The sequence below is a fragment of the Lutra lutra genome, chromosome 10 (assembly GCF_902655055.1).
Source record: "Lutra lutra chromosome 10, mLutLut1.2, whole genome shotgun sequence".
In the NCBI taxonomy this organism is placed as follows: domain Eukaryota; kingdom Metazoa; phylum Chordata; class Mammalia; order Carnivora; family Mustelidae; genus Lutra; species Lutra lutra.
The window spans coordinates 105,874,307-105,892,340 of record NC_062287.1 but is presented as its reverse complement, the minus strand read 5'-3'; the positions used below and the strand labels follow the sequence as shown (position 1 = coordinate 105,892,340).

The following is an 18,034-nucleotide window of genomic DNA, read 5'->3' as shown; positions in this document are numbered from 1 at the left end:
TTCGGACAGGAGAGTTGAAGCTGACACTCCCCGTTTTACCCCACCCCACTCCCAGTTTCTGGCTCCAGGATGTTGGGCAGCGAGGAATCCGACATCCAGAAGAGCCTTGGGCGCCTGCTGGGCAAGCTTGGGCCTGTAGCAAACATTCCAAGGTTGGGCCTCAGTTAGAGACATCCACCATTTTCCTACAACAGACCGTCTTTTCCCCACTTTGCAGGGCCTCCCACAGATTAGCCCTATCTCCCCAGGGTGCCCAGGGTTCCCTGACCCACCCACCCCCGCCCCCCATCACTTCACTGTGCTAAGCCTTGCAGGCCTCTGCAGAGGCCTTGAAAATCATCTCACCTCCCTCCACGGAGATCCTGGGATGGAGGGGAAGTGGGGCAGAGACAAGGTTCATAGCAAGAAAAAAGTACAGATTCATAACAGGGACTGCGGGACATCAACAGCATGGGGCCCAGACGCCAGGAACTTATTGTTCCTGACCAGTGCCAGCCGGGTTATTTTCAGAGAAGAGCTGAAGGAAACAAGTTCTTTCTCCCTCTCCTGGGCTGGAAGCCAAGATAGCTGTGTATTTGGAAAAAAGCAGAAGCCAAGATCTGAAGAAACAGCAGACAGAAAGGGGGGCCAGAGGAGAGCCAAGGGTGTGGAAAGGCTCATCTTCTGCCTTTCCCTTTCTGCATGCCACAGCCCACCCCCACCCTAGGAAAGCCAGAACTAGAGGGAGGCAGACCAGGGGGTATAGGGTGGATGTCAGAGGAGTGTGCAAAGATGATAGTAAGTCCAAGGTGCCCTGGGCATGGCAGATAAGTGCCAGCCAGAGACTCTAAACAGACTTTATTTCCAGGGTGAAAGCTCAAGGTTGAGAGCTGGGGTCAGAAATTTAAGACGGTCCAACATAACACCCCTGGGAACATAACATCTCACTCACAGCGACCCCTGCCGTGGTTCCAGACAGATGAAGCCAAGTCCTTCTGTGTGCAGTGAAGAAGCTCAAGAAGCTCACCACTGACCTCCCCAAGTTTATCACCTCCCCACACACCTTCCACGGGGAATAGCCACCCAACGACATCAGCCTTCGAACACCTGCCAGTCCCACAGCATGCCCAGCTGTGTCAGTCCTCTGCATCTCTGCACCTGCCATTCTGTGTCCTTCCCTTCCGCTCAACCTCAAGAAGCTCCTGCTCATTCAAGACCTAGCTCAATGACGGTTTTTCTCAACTTCTCCAAAAGAATTCTTTTTCCATCCACCTCTGCTACAACACATACCCTGTTTGTTTATTACATTTCCTTTTCTGAGTGTCCGCACTTGTGGACAAGCGGCAGGGGCCTTGTGCTATGTCCATGGCCCTGCCTACTTACAGAAGTAGCTTAAGTAGGCGCTTCACGGGTGTTTGGAAAAAGCGGGGATGAACTGCACCAGTCAAACCCAAATATTTCCCTTCTTAGAAACAACAAAAGCAGGGCGCCTGGGTGGCTCAGTGGGTTAAGCCACTGCCTTCGGCTCAGGTCATGATCTCAGGGTCCTGGGATCGAGTCCCGCATCGGGCTCTCTGCTCAGCAGGGAGCCTGCTTCCCCCTCTCTCTCTGCCTGCCTCTCTGTCTACTTGTGATTTCTCTCTGTCAAATAAATAAATAAAATCTTTAAAAAAAAAAGAAACAACAAAAGCAGCAGACGAAGATAAATGGAGAAAAATGAAAGGACACATAAATAACACTGTATGATATCATAAGCAAGCAAAACAGGGGCGCCTGGCTGGCTCAGTCCTTGGAGCTCGTGACTCTTGCTCTCCGGGTTGTGAGTTCGAGCCCCAGAATGGGTGTAGTGATTACTTAAAAAATAAAATCTTTAAAAGTAAAGAAGGAAGGAAGGAAAGAAGGGAGGGAAGGAAGGAAAAACAAACCATGGCTTGTTCAACCAAAATGAAAGTAATAAATCTAAGGGAAGGAGGGGAGAGAAAGAGGGCAGAATGTGGCTAGGGATATTCAGATCCTTCAGTGTCTTTTGATACATATAAAACTTTAATATTGGGGCACCTGGGTGGCTCAGTGGTTAAGCCTCTGCCTTCAGCTCAGGTCATGATCTCAGGGTCCTGGGATCAAGTCCCGCATCGGGCTCTCTGCTCAGCAGGGAGCCTGCCTCCTCCTCCTCTCTGTCTCTGCCTGCCTCTCTGCCTACTCGTGATCTGTCTGTCAAATAAAAAAAAAAAAATCTTAAAACTTTAATATCTACGTAGGAGTGCAGAGTAGATCATTTGTCAAGAAGAATTAAGCCTTCAAGAGAAGGTTGGGACAAGGCAGAGATAAAAGGCAGTCCGGAGGTCCAGAGGCCCCTTGAGGCCACCTGTCTTCAGCACTTTACACTCAGGCAGGCAGATAGGGGGTTGGGCCCTGAAATACAGAGGGCCAAGTGTACAGAGAAAATTCCTTTCTAACCCCCTGCTGCAAAAATCCATGTCACGTGTTTGCCAGTAAATGAGGATGGCAGTTGATCCTTGAACAATGCAGGAATTAGTGGCGCAGCCAAAACTCTACGTGGAACTTTTTTTTTTTAAGATTTTATTTATTCTTTTAAAGACTTTATTTATTTATTTGACAGAGATCACAAGTAGGCAGAGAGGCAGGCAGAGAGAGAGAGAGAGAGAGAGAGGAGGAAGCAGGCTCCCTGCAGAGCAGAGAGCCCAATGCGGGACTCGATCCCAGGACCCTGAGATCATGTCCTGAGCTGAAGGCAGAGGCTTTAACCCACTGAGCCACCCACGCACCCTCTACATGGAACTTTTGACTCCCCCAAAACTTAACCACTAATAACCCTACCGATAATGTAAACAGTTAACACATATTTTTAGGGTATATGCATTATATCCTGTATTCTTACAATGAAACTGGAGAAAAGAAAACATGATTCAGGAAATTACAGGGAAGAGAAACTTTTTTTTTTAAGATTTTATTTATTTATTTGACAGAGATTGCAAGCAGGCAGAGAGGCAGGCAGAGAGAGAGGAGGAAGCAGGCTCCCTGCTGAGCAGAGAGCCCGATGCGGGGCTCGATCCCAGGACCCTGGGATCATGATCTGAGCCGAGGGCAGAGGCTTTAACCCACTGAGCCACCCAGGCGCCCGCCCCAGAGAAACTTTTTTTAATCTGCATAAAAGTGGAGCTATATGATACTGACCTGTGTTGTTCAAGGGCCAACTATACTTGATCTTAGCCAAAATACAAAAAGGATTTCCAAAGTCAGAGCAAGGTGGAAGGACAGTTTAAAACTCTCTAGGAGACTGTCTGTCCAGCAGACTCTACAACTTTGCCAAAACCCAAGGCATTATTCCAAAGACCCAGAAACAAAGCATCCAGACTCTGTTTCTGAAATAGTCATTAGAGCACCTGGGTGGCTCAACTGGTTAAGTGTCTGCCTTCAGCTCAGGGTCCTGGGATGGAGCCCCATATCCAGCTCCCTGCTCAGCAGGGGGTCTGCTTCTCCCTCTCCCTCCACCCCTCCCCCTGCTTATCCTCTCTCCCTCTCTCTCTCACTTTCTCTCAAGGAAGTAAGTAAAATCTTTTTTAAAAAAAGTAAGTTAACCCCTGGGGCAAATAATACATTATATGGGTTTTTTAAAATATTTTATTTATTACTTGACAGAGAAAGAGAGAGATCACAAGTAGGCAGAGAGGCAGACAGAGAGAGAGGAGGAAGCAGGCTCCCTGCTGAGCAGAGAGCCCGATGCAGGACTCGATCCCAGGACACTGAGATCATGACCTGAGCCGAAGGCAGTGGCTTAACCCACTGAGCCACCCAGGCGCCCCTACATTATATGTTAATAAAAAAAAATTTTTTTTTTTTAATCCCAATGCCCAAAAAAAAAAAAAAAAGTAAGTTAAATAAAATATCCATTAGCTTTGGGGAGTTCAGGCATTTGAAAACTGGGTCATGGCTGAAGGTAAGGCCCTGAGCGTTTGGAAGTCAAAGCACTGTGGAAATGAATGCAGAGAAGGAGGGGGGATAAAAGCCCGAAAGAGTAAAGGAAATACAACCAAAGCCACCTGTTAGAAAAGAAATTACATGATCTGAAAAGTATCTGGCACTCAAGTAAATCAGACAAATGAACAACACTGCTGGGAGCCTTTCTCTCTAATGCAACCAAGTATCAAAAGAGAGAAACATCAGAGATCTAGCAGATCAATTTACAGAAGAGACAAAGAAGCATTTTTAACATATTATTCTTGGATAGATGACATCAGGTATCTATCTGATCAGAGACAATACTGATCTCATGCCAGAGACAAAATGGTAATAAGAGATTCACTCAGCTTTAAACAACTAAAGCCCTCCAACATCATATCCTTCTACCATCCTAGTCACACAATACTGGTGGGTAACATCTTTTTTCCATCCCCCGAGACTTTCAGAACTTTCTACCATCGGGTGCCTGCGTGAAGCATCTGCCTTCAGCTAAGGGCATGATGTCCAGGTGCTAGGATCGAGCCCCACATCAGGCTTCCTGCTCAGACGTGAGTCTGCTTCTCTCCCTCTCCCACCCCTCCCCACGGCTTGTTCTCTCTCTCTCTCAAATAAATAAATAAGATCTTTTTTTTTAAGTTTATTCTTTTTTAAAAGATTTTATTTATTTATGGGGCATCTGGGTGGCTCAGTGGGTTAAAGCCTCTGCCTTCGGCTCGAGTCATGATCCCAGGGTCCTGGGATCGAGCCCCGCATCGGGCTCTCTACTCAGCAGGGAGCCTGCTTCCCCTCTCTCTCTGCCTGCCGCTCTGCCTACTTGTGATCTCTCTCTGTCAAATAAATAAATAAAATCTTTTTTTTAAAGATTTTATTTATTTATTTGACAGAGAGAGAACAAGTAGGCAGAGCGGCAGGCAGAGGGAAGAAGGTTCCCTGCTGAGCAGAGAGCCCGATGTGGGGCTCCATGCCAAGACCCTGGGACTATGACCTGAGCCGAAGGCAGCCATTTTTAATCAACTGAGCCACCCAGGTGCCCCAATAAATAAAATCTTTAAAAAAAATTTTCTTTCATCACATTCTTTGGAAGAAAATTACTAAGTGCAGCCACAGTCAAGGTGTGGAGTAAAACCCCCCCTCCGTGGGGTGGGCAGGGGGGCGCTATCTACATGAATTACGTGGGATTTTCTGTACAGGAGATTTGTCTCGTCTCCTTTATTTATCTATTCATTTCTTTATATCAGCATGGACTCATGGATATTTATTTTATACTTTGGTTTAGAATTCAATACTATATTATTGGGGTCTTCCTTCAAATTTTTCCATCTTTGGCCACTGTGAGCTCTGTCGGGTTGGCTCCTTTAATACACTTCTCTTCCCCCGTCCCCCTGTCTCCCCCTCAGATACACTTGTTTTGAGCACTTCCTTATGTGCTGGCTCTACAGAATGGTCTGGGCTCATCTTCTTTGCACACTAGAGCCCCAATCAGCCACTTCTCCAAGGAGCCCTGGTTTCTTTTATTGGAGAACGGTATTTAAAAACCAAGATCTGGGCACTCAGGTGCCTTTTGATAAACAAAAGTTAACCATCAAAAATGTTGTCAGTCTTGGTGGGTTATCTGGACTTGGGGAAAAAAAAACATATCAATGTTTTCTTTCGTGTTTTTATTTTTGGTGACTTATTTAAAAAATCTTTCTTGGAGCCCCTAGCTGGGTCAGTCAGGAGAGCATGCAACTCTTGGTCTCGGGGTTGTGAGTTAGATCCCCATGTTGGGTATAGAGATTACTAAAAAATACACAAAAAAAATTTTTTTCTCTAAAAAAGTCTTTCTTTACTTTAAGGCCTGGAAGATATTCATCAACATTTTCCATGCAAAAATGTAAGGTTTTGTTTTTGACATTTAAGTCTTTAATCCATCTTTAATTGATCTTTATTTATGGTATAAGGTAGAAAGCCAATCTTGTCTTTTTTATAAATGGCTAACTGCGATATGATAAAAGCAGAGAGAGAGAGAGAGAAAGGAGAGAGAGAGAAAGAAAGACAGAGCACGCAAACATGGCCTTTGCCCCTAGTTCCTAACACTAAGTTCCTAAATCCTTGGAATTCCTGGGTGATAAGAAAGTCTTTTCTTCCAAAGAGGCCAATCTTGGTGATAGCTTCGGGTTGGGGACTGCCCACTAGAAAAACTGAGGCATGACAGTCCCATCCCCCACCTTCCAGCAAGGGGTCGGGGCTGGAGATGGAGTTGATCACCAAAGGCCAATGATCATGCCTGCGTCATGGAACCTCTGTAAAAACCCTAATCGATTGGGCTTGGAGAACTTCCGGGTTAATGAACATGGACAGGGAAGTTGACACATCCCACGTCCACGGGATCAGAAGGTCCTGTGCTTGGAATCCTTCCAAAGTCACCTTATGTACTCTTCATCTGACTGTTCATTTGTCTCCTTTATAGCATCCTTTATAATAAATTGGTAATAGTACGTAAAGTGTTTCCCTGAGTTCTGTGAGCTGTTATAGCAAATTCAGACCTGAGGAGGGGCTTGTGAGAACCCCGATTTACAGCCAACTCAGAAGTGTGGGTAACCTGGGACCCACAACTTGAGATTGGTGTGTGCTGTAGCGGCCACTCTTGTGGGACTCAGCCCTTAACCTGTGGGGTCTGTGCAAACCGAGGACGGTTAGTGTCAAGTCAAATGAGGTGGTAAGCCTTCCAGTGTGCTGCACAGAATTAGAAAGTTGTATGGTATGGAAACCCATATTCTGTGGTGTCAATATTCTGAACAGAAAACAGATCATAGTCATGTCAACCAAGAAAAGGAGGTGAAATTGGGGTCCCAGAATTGCAACTTGGGGAGCACAGATTCCAGAGTAGCCAGAAAAAGTGTCCCACTCATGTGGTTTAGGCAAGAGGTTTTAATGAGAAAGAAGGACAGAGAGCCTGGGTGGCTCAGTCATTAAGCGTCTGCCTTCGGCTCAGGGCACGGTCCCAGGGTCCTGGGATTGAGACCTGCACTGGGTTCCCCGCTCAGCAGGAAGCCTGCTTTTCCCTCTCCCACTCCCCCTGCTTGTGTCCCTCTCTCACTGTCTCTCTCTGTCAAGTAAATAAATAAAATCTTTAAACACACACACACACACACACTTTTGATTACTATCTAATCGATGATTCTATTGGTGCTATCAATTGAAACTGTTCTTGGTATGCAGTAGTTAACTTTTCTCTCCTCATAAAATTCCAAGTTTTATGGTTCGAATACCAGTCGTTATGTTGGGATTTTATGAGGAACTGCTGGTTAAACGTTACTGCTTCTGGCCCAGTTTAGAGTGCATTAGTGGCACTCCTGGGGGGCTCAGTCATCAAGTATCTGTTCGGCTCAGGTCATGATCCCAGGGTCCCAGGATCCAGCTCCGCATTAGGCTCCCTGCTCGGCAGGAAGCCTGCTCTCCCTCTCCCACTCTCCCTGCTTGTATTCCCTCTCTCGCTCTCTGTCAAATAATAAATAAAATCTTTAAAAAAAAAAAAAAAAAGAGTGTGTTAGTTAGAAAGGAAATCGGAGGGGTACCTGGGTGGCTCAGTCTGTTAAGCATCTGACTCTTTTCTTTTTTAAGATTATATTTATTTATTTGACAGAGAGAGAGGGAATGAGAGGGAGAGTACAAGCAGGGGGAGCAGCAGCAGAGAGAGAGGCAGAAGCAGGCTCCCCGCTGAGCAGGGAGCCTGATGCAGAACTGGATCCTGAGCTGAAGGCAGTTGCTTAACCAACTGAGCCACTCAGGCGCCCTAGGCATCTGACTCTTGGTTTCTGTTCAGGTCATGATCTCAAGGTCATGATCTTAGGGTCATTAGAGGGACCCCTGAATCAAGCCCCAAGTTGGGCTCCCCATTTAATGGGGAGTCTACTTGAGATTCTCTCTCCCTCTCCCTTTGCCCAAATAAATAAAATCTTTAAAATAAATAAAAATAAAAGACATAATGGAACATCCATATGATGAAATCCTATGCCTCTGAAAACGAACGCTCTGTAAAATGCTATGGAATGTATACAGTGTGCTACCTTCTGTGTAAGGAAAGGAGTGTGTGTGTGTATTACTTTCTTGAGTGACAACAGAAAGGTAAACCAAAAGCCAATATAAAATTGTTACCTATAGTGGAAGGGGGAAAAAAGGCAACAGGGGATGTCAAATGAGCATATGAAAAGATGCTCAGGGTGCCTGGGTGGCTCAGTGGGTTAAAGCCTCTGCCTTCAGCTCAGGTCATGATCTCAGGTTCCCGGGATCAGGATCGAGCTCCAGCTCCGCATTGGGCTCTCTGCTCAGCAGGGAGCCTGCTTCCTCTTTCTGCCTGCCTCTCTGCCTACTTGTGATCTCTATCAAATAAATAAATAAAATCTTTTTAAAATATTAAAAAAAAAGAAAAGATGCTCAACGTCATGTGTCATTAGGGAATTGCAAATTAAAACAACAATGATCTACCACTACAAAGGTCTTAGAATGGCTAAAATCAAGAACACCGACAATATCAAAGGACAATGTAAAAGGAACCGTCGTTCATTTCTGGTAGGAAAGTGAGATGGTACAACTACTGTGGAAGATAGTTTGATGTGTTTTTTTTTTTTTTTACAAAACTAAACACATTTTTACCATATGATCCAGGAATCATACCCCTTGGTATTTACCCAGATGAGCTGAAAAATTACATCCACACAAAAAGCCGAACATGGATGTTGATAGCAGCTTTTTCATCATTGCTAAAACTTGGGACATCCAAGATGTACTTCAGGAGGTGAACAGATAAAGAAACTGTGGCACATCCAGATAGTGGAATATTTTTCAGTTCCATAACAAGAAACGAGCTATCAAGACATGAAAATTCAGGGAGGAATCCCAAATGCATACTTCCAAGTCCAAGAAGCAAATATAAAAAGGCTACTGTGTGATTCCAACTATATGACATTCTGGAAAAGGCAAAACTATGGAGACAGTAGAACGATCAGTAGTAGGGACGCCTGGGTGGCTCAGTGTGTTAAGCATCTGCCTTCGGCTCTGGTCAGGATCCCAGGATCCTAGGATCGGGCTCCTTGCTCAGTAGGGAGCCTGCTTTCCCTCTGTCTCCTGCATTCTCTCTCTGGCAAATAAATACATAAAATCTACAAAAAAAAAAAAAAAATCAGCAGTTGCCGGGAGTTGGGGGGTGGAGGGAGGACGAAATAAGCAGAGTATAGGGGATTTTTAGGGCCACGAAACTATTCTGTATCATTGTAATGGAGGATACATGTCACTATACATTTGTCAAACCACAAAGAATGTACAACACAAAGAATGAACCTTGAAGGAAACCACGGTCTTTAGTTAATAATAATGTATCGGGGCGCCTGGGTGGCTCAGTGGGTTAAGCCTCTGCCTTCGGCTCAGGTCATGATCTCAGGGTTCTGGGATCGAGCCCCACATCAGGCTCTCTGCTCAGCAAAGAGCCTGTTTCCCTTCTCTCTCTGCCTGCCTCTCTGCCTACTTGTGACCTCTCTCTGTCAAATAAATAACTAAAATCTTTTTTAAAAATAATGTATCAATATCAGCTCATCAATTATGAGAGGTGTACTTCACTAATACAAGATGTTAATCATAGCGGAAGGGATGAGGGGTAAAGGGAGGGTAAGGAAGTATATGAGAACTCTATTCTTTCTATTCATTTTTCTGTGAACCTAAAATTGCTTTCAAAAAAATAAAATATATTACATAAATAAATAAAGGTGTTGACTACAGAGGAAACGAAAACTCAGGAATTTAAGGAAAATGGGGCACCTGGCTAGCTCACTTGGTAAAGCATGTGATTCCTGATCCCGGGGCTGGGAGTCCAAGCCCCATGTTGGGTGTACAGATTACTTAAAAATAAAAAATAAAAAAAATTTAATTCAAAAAATGTTTAAAGAGGGGCGCCTGGGTGGCTCTGTCGTTAAGCATCTGCCTTCAGCTCAGGTCATGATCCCAGCGACCTGGGATCCAGCCTCACATTGGGCTCCCTGCTCAGCGGGAAGCCTGCTTCTCCCTCTCCCACTCCCCCTGCTTGTGTTCCCTCTCTCGCTGTCTCTCTCTGTGTCAAATAAATAAATAAATCTTTAAAAAAAAAGTTAAAGGAAATGGATCTTCTAGCAAGTTTAGAACAAAGATTCGCTTTCATCCTCTAATTAGAAAGCAGCATTAGAACTGATTAGCCAGTTTCTTTAAAACAGTAGTACCAATAATTTTTTTTTAATTCCAATATAGCCAACATGCAGTGTTATATTAGTTTCAGTTGTATGATACAGTGGTTTAACACTTCCATGCATCGCCCAGTGCTCATCAGACAAGGGCAGTCCTTGGGTCCCTGGGGGGCTCAGTCAGTTAAGCGCCTGCCTTTGACTCAGGTCATGATTCCAGGGTCTGGGATCAAGTCCTGCGCAGGCTTCCTGCTCAGTGGGGAGCCTGCTTTCTTCCTCTGGCTCTATCCCTCCCCTCTGCTTGTGCTCTCTCCACCTGTCAAATAAATAAATAAAATCTTAAAAAAAAAAAAAAAAAGACAAGGGCACTCCTTGATCCCCATCCCCTGTTTCACCCATTCCCCCCATCTTCCTCCCCTCTGGTAACCACTGGTTTGTTCTCTAGAGTTAAGAGTATTTCTTGGGGGACGCCTGGGTGACTCAGTGGGTTAAGCCGCTGCCTTCGGCTCAGGTCATGATCTCGGAGTCCTGGAATCGAGCCCCGCGTCGGGGCTCTCTGCTCAGCAGGGAGCCTGCTTCCTCCTCTCTCTCTGCCTGCCTCTCTGCCTGCTTGTGATCTCTCTGTCAAATAAATAAATAAAATCTTTTTAAAAAAAAAAGTATTTCTTGGTTTGTCTCTGTTTTTTCCCCTTTTGCTCATCTGTCTTGTTTCTTAAATTACACATATGAATGAAATCCTATGGTATCTGTCCGGGGCACCTGGGTGGCTCAGTTGATTAAGCATCTGACTTAGGCTCAGGTCATGATCTCAGGGTCCCAGGATCTAGCCGCACATCAGGCTCTCTTCGCAGTGGGGAGCCTGCTTCTCCCTCTCCCCTCCCCCACAGCAGTCACGTTCTCTCTCTCAAATAAATAAAAGTCTTTTTTTAAAGATTTTATTTATTTATTTGACAGATCACAAGTAGACAGAGTGGCAGTCAGAGAGAGAGGGGGAAGCAGGCTCCCTGCTGAGAAGAGAGCCCAATGCAGGGCTCGATCCCAGGACTCTGAGATCATGACCTGAGCCAAAAGCAGAGGCTTAACCCACTGAGCCACCCAGGCGCCCAATAAATAAAAATCTTTAAAAAAAAAAAAAAGAAATCATATGGTATTTGTCTTTCTCTGAGTTATTTCCCTTGGCATAATACTCTGTAGCTCCATCCACAATGTTGCAAGTGGCAAGATTTCATTGTTTTTTATGCCTGAATAATATTCCATTGTGTATACAGACCACATCTCCTTTATCCATTCATCTGTTGATGGACACTTGAACTGCTTCCATAATTTGGCTACTGTAAATAATGCTGCTATAAACCTAGGGCTCCATCTAGCCCTCTGAATTAGAGTTTTTTATGGTTGGGGGGGTAGGGTAGTGCAATTGGATTGTAGGGTAGTTCTATTTTTAACTTTTTAAGGAACCTCCATGATGTTTTCCATAGTGACTGCATCAGTTTCCATTCCCTGCAAGAGTGCAAGAGGGTTCCTTTTCTTTCCACACTTGCTGTTTCTTGTGTTACTGATTTTCGCTGTTCTGACAGGTGTGAGGGGCATCTCATTGTAGTTTTGATTTGCATTTCTCTCACGATGAGTGACGCTGAGCATCTTCTCCTGTGTCTGTTGGCCATCAGAAGGTCTTCTTTAGAGAAATGTCTGTTTGTATCTTCTGCCCATTTTTAACTGGATTATTTGGTTTGGGGGGGTGTTCATTTGTAAATTTCTTTATGTATTTTGGATACTAATCCTTTTTGGATATGTCATTTGCAAATATCTTCTCCCACTCAGTTGGTTGCCTTTTAGTTCTGTTGACTGTTTCCTTCATTTCTGCATAGAAGCTTTTTATTTTGATGAGGTCTCATTAGTTTATTTCTGCTTTTATTTCCCTTGTCTAAGGAGACTTATCTAGAAGAAATGTTGCTATGGCCGATGTCAGAGACCTTACTGCCTGTGTTCTCTTACAAGTTTTTTATGGTTTCAGGTCTCACATTTAGTTTACTACCAGTAATTTACAAAACACTTTTATAAGTAACTAACATTCTATTTTTTTAAAAGATTTTATTTATCTATTTGACAGAGAGAAAGAACACAAGCAGGGGGAGTGGGAGAGGGAGAAGCAGGCTCCCTGCTGCAGGGAGCCCGATGCAGGGGCTTGATCCCAGGACACTAGGATCATGACCTGAGCCAAAGCCAGATGCCCATCCAACTGAGCCACCCAGGCACCCACTAACATTCAATTTGCAAGAAAAATTGAGACTTAAATGTTTTTCTCTACTTAGTTACAGAAAATTCTGTACAGAAAAATCAAGTTGAGGGGTGTCTGGCTGTCTCAGTCAGTAGAGCAAGAGACTCTTGATCTCAGGGTTGTAGGTTCGAGCCCCATGTTGTGTGTAAGAGTACTTAAAAGATAAAATATTTTTTTTTTAAAGAAAAATCAAATTGAATCCACAAATTACTAGAATAAGAGTTCAATAAAAACCAGACACAAAACAATTGTTGTGCATGCCAGGAGCAAACAACTAGAAAAAAATTTTTTTGAGATTTTAAAATTTTATTTATTTGACAGGGAGAAACACAGTGAGAGAGGGAACACAAGCAGGGGGAGTGGGAGAGGGAGAAGCAGGCTTCCACTGAGAAGGGAGCCAGATGCGGGGCTTGATCCCAGGACCCGGGGATCATGACTTGAGTTGAAGGCAGACACCTAACAACTGAGCCTCCCAGGTACCCCGAAAATGTTTTTTTAAGTTGCCATTTATACTAACAACTGTTAACCTTCAAAATAATACTGTCAAGTTATTTTGCCAGCAAGGATGGGATTATTCAGGAATAGCAGAGAATTGCAATTCAGGATATGTGGGCAATTTGCAACAGTCTATAGAACTGAAAATACCCTTACTATTATCCAGAAATGTCATTTCTAGATTCACAGCCCAGAGAAACCCTCATACATGTCCACAAAGCGACATACAAAAGATTTCATGCAGCATTGGTTAAAGCATTAAATATTTGGTCATCTGAAAAAAATGCCTATCACCAGGGGACAAAATAACTTGTAGAAAATTTCTAAATAAAATACTATAAATGACTAAATCTTAAAGAACCAGGGCAGAAAAGACAAAATGTGCATCACAAATAAAGCATGAAAGGAAGAGGGGAAACAGCAGGTTCACCTTAAATTTTTTATTTCAAAAACCAGAAGACACTGTGGAGTACCGACAGTCTGCACTTTTACTGACAACTATCCCAAGAGGGAGAACCATACCATTCACGGAGATACTGGGGTATCAGATTGGTCTGTGGAATGGACAGAGCCAGCGTCCATTCAATCTCCCTGTTCCAAAAATCCACTTCATAAAGTACCATCAGGTAGAGGATTTACAAAACATTAAATGATAAGAACACTTGCTATTCATGATCTTGGACCAAAAAGCCAAAACAACCTACAATTAAGTTTCCCATCAGAACTTGCTTCCCAAATTTTCACTCAAGGCAATAAAAGCAGCCTTAAAGCTGTCCCTGATAAAATTCCACATCTCAACTCTTCCAAAAACCAGTCTAATCCTTCCCTGGGAGACCTTCCCACTGGCAGAATTGAGAAATTCTGTTCTCAAATTGTATTTTTCCCAGAGGTGAATGCCCTCGTCCCAGCTCCCAGCAGAGCACGGCTCATTTGCCTATGCCTTCTCCGCTAACGGAGGCAGTGCCTCTTGCTGCCAGGAGGGGACAGACACTGCTTCCATCCTCGAAGAGCTGCCCTTGGCGAGGAAGCGGTCTACAGTTGAGGTATTTCTCCTAACAACCTCTTCAGGAGCTTACTTCAAAGCACAGCGCAGGCGTTCAGTGAATTCCAGTGTCATGCCTTGTTCTACAAAATAGATGCCTTGTTCTATAAAATAAATTATACAGATGCGATTTCTGCCCTCGGGGACGTGGTTAATGGGTCAAGTAGCACAAGGAAAGGAATGCAGAAGTGACATTAAAACTGAAAAATGGGGGCGCCTGGGTGGCTCAGTGGGTTAAGCCGCTGCCTTCGGCTCAGGTCATGATCTCGGGGTCCTGGGATCGAGGCCCGCATCAGGCTCTCTGCTCGGCAGGGAGCCTGCTTCCCTCTCTCTCTCTCTCTGCCTGCCTCTCTGTCTACTTGTGATCTCTCTCTGTCAAATAAATAAATAAAATCTTTAAAAAAAAAAACTGAAAAATGGGGCTCCTGGGTGGCTCAGTGGGTTAAGCCTCCGCCTTCAGCTCAGGTCATGGTCTCGGGGTCGTGGGATCAAGGCCCACATCCGGCTTTCTGCTCAGCAGGGAGCCTGCTTCTCCCTCTCTCTCTCTGCCTGCCTCTGTGCCTACTTGTGATCTCTCTCTTTCTCTGTCAAATAAATAAATAAAATCTTAAAAAAAAAAAAAAGAAAGAAAAAAGACCACTTTGGGCACCTGGGTGGCTTGGTGGGTGGAGCGTCTGCCTTCAGCTCAGGTCATGATCGTAGGGTGCTGGGATAGAGCCCCGTGTCTGGCTCCTTGCTCAGCAGGGAGTCTGCTTCTCCCTCTCCCCCTGGCCCTCTCCCCTGCTCATGCTCTCTCTCTCAAATAGATAAATAAAATCTTTTTTAAAAGAAAAAAAAAGATCATTCTGGGGGCACCTGGGTGGCTCAATCAGTTAAGCGTTTGCCTTTGGCTCAGGTCATGGTCTCAGGGTCCTGGGATCAAACCCTGTGTTGGGATCTCTGCTCAGCGGGGAGTTTGCCTCTCCCTCTCTCTCTCCCTCTGAGCTCTCTCTTCAAATAAAAAATCTTAGGAAGGAAGGAAGGACGGAAAGGAAGGAGGGTGGGAGGGAGGGAGAGAGAGAGAGACTACCCCGGCTATAATATGGAGAATGGATTAGAAGGGGGTAAAGTCAGGGGTGCCTGGCTGGCTCAGTCAGTAGAGCATAGGACTCTGGATTTTGGGGTTGTGCTTTCAAGCCCCCCGTTGGGTGGAGGTTACTTAACAATAAACTAGAAGAAGAAGAAGAAGGAGAGAGAGAAGAAGGAGGAGGAGGTAAAGTCAGACCCAGGAAACCAGGTTGGGAATCTGCAGCAGAAATCCAGGGGCAAATGGCTTAAGCTAGGGTACTGACAAGGAGAAAAGCAGCTGCTGATGTCTAGAAGCTGGCCTGGCACTTACACCAAGGCCTTGGTGTTCTCCCGATGAACATAATTTCAGAACATCAACATAAGACAAGGCCACTCTGATCATGATGGGTCAAGTCAAAATAAGCTCATCCGAAAATCACATCTGAACACAGAAAAGACACGAACACTGCCCACATCACAAAATCCAAACAGCTCCCTATCCTGCTAATATGAGTGACTGTTGTTTCTTTACCAATCATAGGTTAGCCTCATCTGACCACGGTCTTCCCTCCTTCTAGGTAAGACTTATTAAGATACCGAATAAGGGGGCGCCTGGGTGGCTCAGGGGGCCTTCAGCTCGGGTCATGGTCTCAGGGTCCTGGGATGGAGCCCCGCATCAGGCTCTCTGCTCGGCAGGAAGTCTGCTTCTCCCTCTCTCTCTGCCTGCCTCTCTGCCTACTTGTGATCTCTCTGTCAAATAAATAAATAAAATCCTTTAAAAAAAATACCCAATAATAAAACGATGCCACTTCCCAAAAGCAACGAATCCAAAGTAAAGCCTCACTTGTTTAAACCCTCTCCCAAAACACCTAACACAAGCCCAGATCCTAAAATAAGTTCTAACAGCCTCCTACTGAGACACCCTGTGGTTTCCCATGGTATGTGTTCCTCCTCGCTGTAACAAGCAATAAACTCATGTTGCTCCAATACAAATACGTTCCTGGGAGTCTTTGGCTGGAGACCACTTACGGTTTATCAGCACTGGAGATAATGACCACACCTGGTTTAGACAACTGAGCAAGAGAGGGCCCATTGGAGAAGGAACAGATTTGTAGGAAAAGATGATGAATTCAGATTTGGACAAGCTGAGCTGGTTATGGGCCATCCCAGCGAAGATGTCTGGCAGACTGTTAGATACAAAGGTGTGCAGTTCAGGAGATCCTGGGTTGAGACGATGTTGGGGACATGGCAGCATATATATGGTAAATGAGGCCAAGGTTCTGAGTAAGTTGGTCTAGGCAGAGCATAGTGAGTGAGAAAACAAGTGGACTGCGGCAGAACCCTGGAGAATGTGTAGGGATGGAGAGTGAAAAATGGTCAAGAAGCAAGAGGAGACCCAGGAGAGTGCAGGGTATCAGAAAGCAAGGATGGAGAGCACTTCAGGAAGAAAGGCAGGTCAACAGTGTCAAATGCTACTGAGAGGGCAAGAAGCACAAAGTATTGGGGCACCTGACTGCTTCCGTGGTGGACCATGTGACTCTTGGTCTTGGGGTCCTGAGTTCCAGTCCCACGTTGGGTGTGGAGATTACTTTAAAAGGGGGCAGGGGGTGCCTGGGTGGATCAGTCGGTTAAATGTCTGACTTCGGCTCAGGTCATGATTCCAGGCTCCTGGGACCAAGCCCTGCATTGGGTTCCCTGCTCTGCAAGAAATCTGCTTCTCTTTCTCCCTTTGACCCTCCCCTCTGCCCATGCTCTGTCTCTCACTTTCTCACTCTCTCAAATAAATAAAATCTTAAAAAAAAAAAAAAAAGATGAAAGTATCTTCTGGGATTAAGTGAGTAAGATCAGTAGTGGCCTTGGTAGAGGGGCCAGTACTGGAGCCAGAGTGCAAGGGGTTAAGGAGAGAATGGGAAGAAAAGACATCCCTGGAATGAGGACTGGGCAGTTTCAGAGATTTCTCTTTGTCCTTCCCACTGTGGTAGCTCTTCTTCCCAGGCCGGACACCTGATGTGAGGTTAATCCAACTCCAAGTACATCAACCCTGTTAAACACCCAGGGACCAGGGAAATGATGCGTGGACTGCGCAAAGTAAGCTCCCATTCCAGCTCCCACTCCAAAAATCAGTGGAATACATTGTTCTCAGATAGAGGACGCATCGGATGTTAAACTGGTAAGAACAAATACCACACTTGATCTTAGCCAAAAGGCCGAGAATCGCTAATACCGGTATCAACCCTCCATCATCCCTTCCGTCCCAAACCTTCCCCCCTCGGATCTACAAACACAGCACGCGAGCCCGTCGTTATACTTTTCAACATCCTCATCTCCCTGAAACCAGGCTAATGCTTCCCAAGGTCATGCTTCACCACAATCCAGATAATTCTGTTATCAAACTTGGATCGTTTCTCCACTGAGGTTGCTGGCCGGTCTCCCAATTCCTAGCAAAGCCAAGGTTATTTGTATATCCTCCTCCTCCTTTAGGGAGGCAGTGCCTCTCGTAGCCACGTGGGGGCAGGGTTGCTCCCTGAGCGAACTCGACGGACCTCTAAGCAAGGAGCTCATTCCACCTGTAGCGAAATGAATTGGGAGTTGGAAAAAGGTCATTCGAAATTTACGGAGATAAACTAATTTATTGAGTCCTTCTTAGTGTCTTGCATTCTGCCAGGCAGCAAGAATATAATGATGATTTCCACAGGCATGATCTTGAGCCTAAAAGAGTTACAATGGGTGGCAGGGTGGATCAGGCTTGGGGAGGGACCAGGGGAGTTAAAAAAAAAAAAAAAAAAAAAAAAAAAACCTGACAAGAAAAGCAAGGGTCTTGACAGCTATATTGATGGCCTGGTCTTTAGCCTAAAGACTATGAAGGGCACTGAAGGATTATGAGCTGAGAAGTGAGACCTGACCACAAATGTTTTATTTGGAAAGATCTTTCTGCTATAAGGTAGAGAATGGATTGATTAAAAGGGAGGAAACCAGATCCAGGGAGCCAGATAAAATTTGTTGTAAAACCCACAGGAAAGGTGT

General features: G+C 45.0%; 2 non-coding genes across 2 annotated transcripts; both read right to left on the bottom strand.

Moving 5' to 3' along the window:
* Nucleotides 1-13,432: 13,432 nt before the first annotated feature.
* On the bottom strand, nt 13,433-13,620 carry LOC125080320 (U2 spliceosomal RNA). The gene has a single exon (XR_007121337.1). It is a non-coding gene; the product is annotated as a U2 spliceosomal RNA (small nuclear RNA).
* A 3,415-nt stretch (nt 13,621-17,035) lies between these two features.
* On the bottom strand, nt 17,036-17,229 carry LOC125080315 (U2 spliceosomal RNA). Its single transcript, XR_007121335.1, has one exon. It is a non-coding gene; the product is annotated as a U2 spliceosomal RNA (small nuclear RNA).
* Nucleotides 17,230-18,034: the final 805 nt, after the last annotated feature.